Genomic DNA, 7091 nt, shown 5'->3' with positions numbered 1-7091 from the left:
TTTTTCATATAAAAAACTTTTTCATCCGAGTTCGTACGCAAAAGTTATGCCCATTTTACAAATTCTCGAGAGATTTCGCAAATAAAGTCGAAATTCATATTTGTAAATTTTCACAACAACTAGACCACATATCACATGGGAAACTTATTTTCTTTTATTTTTTTGACATTTCCATCATTTTTGTTTATTTTTTTTAAATTGAAAAGGCAGTCCACGGGGGGGGGGGGGGTGCATTCGGTGGAAGTGGTGGCCAAGTTACTAATGGCGCACCGTGGGAGTGGTGCGCCATTACTAGTTCAACTAGTAATGCTGCACCACTCCAACGGTGCGCCATTAGTAGTTTTGAAAAAAAAATTTAAAAAAAGTTTTTTTACTAATGGCACACCGTGGATGTGGTGCGCCATTAGTATTTGGACACTAATGGCGCACCAACACATGGTGCGCGATTAGTATATAGTAATGGCGCACCACATGTCTGGTGCGCCATTAGTGTTAATTCCATCTATAGCCCTTTTCCTAGTAGTGGCCCTTCCCTCATGTTCTTCCCGGGTGTTCAGGATTTCACAAGGCGCGCGTAAGCTCGTCGTTCTCTCTGTTGCGCGTGAACACCCCCATTCAAGCATCTTCTATTGCTTGAAGTAACTTATCTTCGTCTCCTTTTAGACTTGCCTTCTTCGAAACCAGGCATGTCCTCGGGTCCAACGCCCCCCATGCGCATAGAACCAAGTTCTGCACCTAGGGGGCCAGCTCCTAGTAACTGGATCGACCCCTGCATCCAGCATCTCTTGCTCAGACATATCCCACTGAAGCATTGCCACCATGTAGCCACCTGGCCCCAGCCTATGGAACTATGTCTTTTTTGCGGCATTGGCCTTGTTTTTTCTCGACTGATCCTTAGATAATTCTGATTCATTGAATTATATGAAAGCAGGCCAGTGTTCTCTTTGCTTCTCCAGTGTTCCCTTGAATTCTAGAGTCTTCCATCCTCCTTCGACGTAGTTGGCCCATACAGTTTTCTTGTGGGTGTTGAATGCAATTGACATCGTCCTAAGAGCAGCGTCCTTGACTTTCTGCACATCTGCATCAGTGAAATGATCTGGTAGGGTGAAATGTTCCATGACAGATTCCCAAAGCATTTTTTTGCTCTGTCGTCGACCCAAGTAACATCTGGATGTTTATTTTTTTTGGCTTTTTCCTTTCTTGAATGTAGATCGGGAGTTGGTCCTTCACAAGAACTATGCACTGATGAATGAACTAGTTCCCAATGTTCTTAGGTGTGATTGGTTCGCCATTAGGTTTGATGGCATCGATGTTTTACTTTACACCGTCCTTCAACTTTTTGCCCGGGCCTCGCTTTGTCCTGCTGTCTGTAGAAGCAGATTTGCTCGTGCTGGAGGGCTGAAAGAAGAAAGAGTGATTCATTAATATATCTTCAAATCAAAAAATATGTGATGATCACTAGATGCATGCTTATATAAATATACCTCGCCGGTCTTTGTTATTTCAAGATCAACATTGTCTGCGTCATCATAATCATAATCATAGTTCATGACGTCATCAATTCGGTCGTTGAGATCGAATATCTTATCATCACCCTCTCCGGTATTGTTCAGATATTCGGAGCCGTCATAATCTTCATTCTAATCATCTGGCCCGCGAGGGCTGCATATGATCTCGAACATGGCCTCTTCTCCCTGTCTGTCGGTATTGTCCGCCATAGCTTTTATTTAACTCATTCAGAAGAAATATAAAACAATTTAGTATTCAAATTACAATGCATGGATGCAATCAATAAGGAAAAACTGAATCATAGTACATAATGTGCATCGTCTTGAATAATATATAATCTCGAATACATCATCTTGAATAATATATAATATCGAATACATCAACTCTAATAATTTATATAATCGCGAATACATCGTCTCGAATATTATATATCGAATACATCACTAGCTAGCTAGCTAATAAAGATCGAATACTACAGAAGAATCTAGGCCACTCGCGGTTCCTGAGGCGCGGGCGGTGGACACCCAAAGAGAAGGAACCATCACAGGATCATATCTCTGGTCATCTGCCCAAAGAACCTGCCAGGTATTGAAGAACCTGACGTCCATAGCAGCCATGTAGCAACGGACGTGCTCGTCCTCCTCCCTGACACGGTGACGCACCACCTCCAGCGGGGCCGGCTTCCTCTGCGCCGAATGTGGCCCACGCGAACGCCACCAAACGAGATCAGGGTCGACGATGGGACCCGGGGCCAGGTTCCTCACCAAGCGGCGCGCCCCTGAAGGCAGCACCTCCCAGCCCGGCGGAGCCCAGTCCCGGACATTGGTCCTCTGAAGCAGGACGTCATGGAGAACGGGTCGACAACGAGGATGCGGGCCGGGCATCGTCGAAAACAAATACTATATGCAAATGTAACATTTTTTAAATTATTGGATTGCGTCTTATATTCAAATTCTAAATTTCTATAACTAAAATTATAAGAAACTAAAAAAAATCGATCATCGTCTAACAATTTGAAATTAATCTAATTCATCTAGCTAGAACTAACATTTCTAAAATTTCTAAAATTTCTATATACTAAAATTTCTAACATTTCTATATACTATATGACATTAATCTAATCTAATTAATTAATTCATCTAAAACTTTGTATGAAAAACAGAAAAAACTAAAAACTAAAAACAGAAAAATTGTGTGTGTGTGTGCACGCGCGTAGTGTGTGTGCGTGTGTGCGCGCGCGGCCGGCGGCGGCGGCGTAGTGGATTGGAGGAAGGAGAGGCCGGGGGAGGGGCTCACAGCACGCGCAGGTGAGGTCGAGGTGACGACGACGCGGGACGGGGCGGCGGCGCGACGGGGACGCGGACGGCGACGCACGACGACGGGGACGCGGATGGCGACGACGACGGCGACGGCAACGGCAATGGGGACATCGACGGCGCGGGACGAGGCGGCGACGCGACGGCGACGGCACGGGACGACGCGACGGGGGCGGCGATGGCGAGGCCGCGCGGTGGCAGAGAGAAGTGGGAGATGAGAAAGTGAAATTTTTGAAGTATTTTCTTATATGGGAGGCACCTTTAGTACCGGTTGGAGCCACCAACTGGTACTAAAGGCCTGTTTTGGCCAGGCGAAGCGGCGGGAAGGGCTGGCCTTTAGTACCGGGTGGTGGCTCCAACCGGTACTAAAGACCCCCCCCCTTTAGTACCGGTTGGAGCCACGACCCGGTACTAAAGTGGGTGCGCTGCCAGGTGAGTGGCGCAAAGTTTAGTCCCACCTAGCCTAGCGAAGGGCAACCGCACTGGTTTATAAACCCAGCTGTGGCTGCTCTTTCGAGCTCCTCTCCAAAGCAGGCTTTCTGGGCCTACCTGTTATGTGCTGCCCTGTGGGCCAACAGGGCCTTGCGGGCCTGCATCCTAGCCCAACAACAGGTTGGGTTTGTAGTCGTATGCAGGCCGCTGTGGCCCAGTAGGCGGGCTTTTTTTCTTTTTTTTCTTTCTTTATTTATTTTATTTTATTTATTTCTGAGTTGTTTTTTGCTGTTTTTAGAGTTTCTTTGTGAATATTTTTTCTTTAGGTACAAACAATTACAAACTTTCTGTTAGTGCCGGTAGTTTTGAGTGATTCTTTTTTCTTATCTTTAATATTAGTGTGTTTTATCATTATATTCAATTTGGTAAATCTTAGTTTTTTTTAAAATGAAATGCCTTTGTAATAGATGAGTTTTCATCCGAAACTCTGATACTTCGAAAGACTTTGTCCAATTTGTATACGAACTGCATCCAGTTTTTGCCGTTACCCTCTCTACTTTTTTGCACATGCTATGTGGGTGAAATGATGATACCATGCCAACCTTCAACCTTTTCGGAGTTCATTTGAACTGTTTTTCAATTTCAGGGTCTTTTAGCTGAAAAAAATCAGTAATTGCATGAAAAAATGTGTTTGCAAATAAAATTTCTTCGCGTTTCAAATGCAAAACACATAACTGCCCTAACTATTACAGAGATTCCCTCCTGGGTGTGAAACACAGAGGAAAGTGATGATAGTGAAGCCGATCACATCCCAGATCTTTGGGTGTGAAAAGTTTTCTTCGCGTGTGTCCCTTTGCGCCGTAACCATGGGAAATCTTCATCATTTAATGGATGCTAGGGTCAATATTCACTGTGAATGGAGCAATTTCATCAAACTTTTCATAATATTCCGACAAGTCTCTCTTGTCATCCACTCCCATGATGTTTCTCTTCACAAAAAGAACTATGTGGCGCTTTGGCTCATCGTATGATGCATTCGCTTCCTTATCTTTTCTTTTTCTGGGCTTGGTAGACATGTCCTTCACATAGAAAACCTGTGCCACATCATTGGCTAGGACGAATGGTTCATCTTCATACGAAAGATTGTTGAGATCCACTATTGTCATTCCATATTGCGGGTCTTCCGTTACCTTGCTTCGTGTCATATTTACCCATTTGCACCGAAACAAAGGGACCTTCAAACCACGTCCATAGTTAAGTTCCCATATGTCCTCTATGAAACCATAATGTGTTTCCTTTCCCATCTTGGTTGCTGCATCAAAGCGGCACTACTAGGAAAATGGATATAGATGATATGGACATTAATGGGGCACCGTGTATGTGGTGCGCCACTACTATATAGAAGTGGCGCACCAGATACAGGTGCGCCATTAGTAATATATTACTAATGGCGCACCTGGTGTGTGGTGCGCCATTAGTAGTTTTGAAAAAAAATAAAAAAATTGTTAGTAATGGCGCACCATGGGATAGTGCGCCATTACTAGTTGACATAGTAATGGCGCATCACACCCACCGTGCGCCATTAGTAGTTTTGAAAAAAAATAAAAAATTGTTAGTAATGGCGCACCAGTGGACTGTGCGCCATTACTAACAATTTTTTTCCGAAACTACTAATGGCGCACCACACATCAGGTGCGCCATTAGTAACCCTAGTGTTAAAAGCCCCCCCCCCCCCCGTGGACCACCTTTTCAGTTTAAAAAAAATAAAAGAAAATGATGGAAATGTCAAAAAAATAAAAGAAAATAAGTTTCCCATGTGATATGTGTTCTAGTCGTTGGGAAAATTTACAAATATGAATATCAACTTTATTTGCAAAATCTCTTTGGAATTTAGTAAAATGTGCATAACTTTTGCATACGAACTCGGATAAAAAAGTTCTTTATATGAAAAATCATCTACTCGAAAAGTTACATCTGAATTGAACTAGGGGAACTAAGTTCAACATCTTCAACATCCCGAAAAACCTAACAGAACGAAAGATACGGGGCTTTTAAGATCTAGAGGGGGGAAAATGAAAAAAACATTCAAACTTACTAGTGGCGCACCATTTGCTAGGTGCGCCACTAGTAATAGAAAAAAATTGGTTAATTTTTTTTAATTTTTTTTCAAAATATGATACGTAATATGACCGGGAAGTTTGAAATATTTTTTCAAAATTTCACCACACTCATGAACAAGAACAAAGTCCTAGACATCAACAAGGTTTAATAGAATTGATATGATAGATATATCAACAAGTGCCTGTGAAGTGAGCTGGTGCTGGGGTTGGATAGAACTACGAAGTTAAGCGTGCTCACGCTGGAGTAGTGTGAGGATGGGTGAACTTCCGGGAAGTTTGACCAAAGAGTGCGATTTGACTTGATATTAAGCATATTGACCCGAGATTAAGCCATAGTGACCCGAGATTAAGAAAAAAACGAAAAAAAATTTGAAAAAAAAATTCAGAATTTTTTTTAAAAAAATTTGTTAGTAATGGCGCACTTCTATGTGGTGCGCCATTAGTATACCAGATACTAATGGCGCACCTGTGGGATATACTAATGGCGCACTGCGTGGTGCACCATTACTAAAAAATTCTAATGGCATGATGCTAGTGGCGCACCTGTAGTGCGCCATTAGTAGCCAAAACAGGTGCGCCACTAGCAGGCCTTTTCCTAGTAATGCAGACACCACTGTTTTGGTTGGTGCTCTTCTTATCTTGGGCGATCGTGTAAAATGTATTCCCTTTTATCTCGTACCCTTTGAAAGTCATTACATTCGAAGATGGTAACTGGGACAGCAATTACATGTCATCTTCAATAGTAGCGTCATGCATGGCACGTGTCTGCAACCAGCCGGTGAGAGTCCCCGTTTGTTCACGTGTAATCCAGTCGTCAGACTACTCCGGGTGTTTGGAGTGTAGAAAATTCTTGTGTTCGTCCATATACAGAGCCACCAAGGCGCAATTCTGTAGAACTGTCTAGTGTGCTTGAGTGAGAGAATGCCCGTCCATACATATTATTTGTTCCCCTCCTAGCGTGCCTTTTCCTTCCAGTCTGCCCTTATGCCGCGATTCAGGAACACCAATCGGCTTAAGGTCAGGAATAAAGTCGATACAAAACTCAATGTCCTCCTCATTTTCATGGCCCTTGGAGATGCTTCCTTCTGGCCTAGCACGGTTATGAACATATTTCTTTAAGACTCCCATGAACCTCTCAAAGGGGAACATATTGTGTAGAAATACAGGACCCAAAACGTTAATCTCTTCGCATAGGTGAACTAGGACGTGCGTCATGGTGTTGAAGAAGGATCGTGGGAACACCAACTTGAAACTGACAAGACATTGCACCAAATCATTCTCTAACCTTGGTATGATTCCTGGATTGATTACCTTATGAGAGATTGCATTGAGGAATGCACATAGCTTCACACTGGCTAATCGAACGTTTTCCGGTAGAAGCCCCCTCAATGCAACCGGAAGCAGTTGCATCATAATCACGTGGCAGTCATGAGACTTTAGGTTCTGGAACTTTTCCTCTGCCATATTTATTATTCCCTTTATATTCGACGAGAAGCCAAAATTAATACTGAGCAGGCATTCAAAGAAGATTTCCTTCTCTTCTTTGGTAAGAGCGTAGTTGGCATGACCCTGATGTATGCCGTCTTTTCCGTGCATACGTTGCTCGTCCTCCCGTGCCTTAGGTTTATCTTTTGTCTTCCCATACACACCCAGGAAGCCAAGCAGGGTCACGCAAAGATTATTCATCACGTCGATTGCTGAGCAGACCTCTAGG

This window comes from Triticum urartu, chromosome 5, assembly GCF_003073215.2.
Source record: "Triticum urartu cultivar G1812 chromosome 5, Tu2.1, whole genome shotgun sequence".
Taxonomy (NCBI): domain Eukaryota; kingdom Viridiplantae; phylum Streptophyta; class Magnoliopsida; order Poales; family Poaceae; genus Triticum; species Triticum urartu.
Note: the sequence above shows the minus strand (reverse complement) of the source record.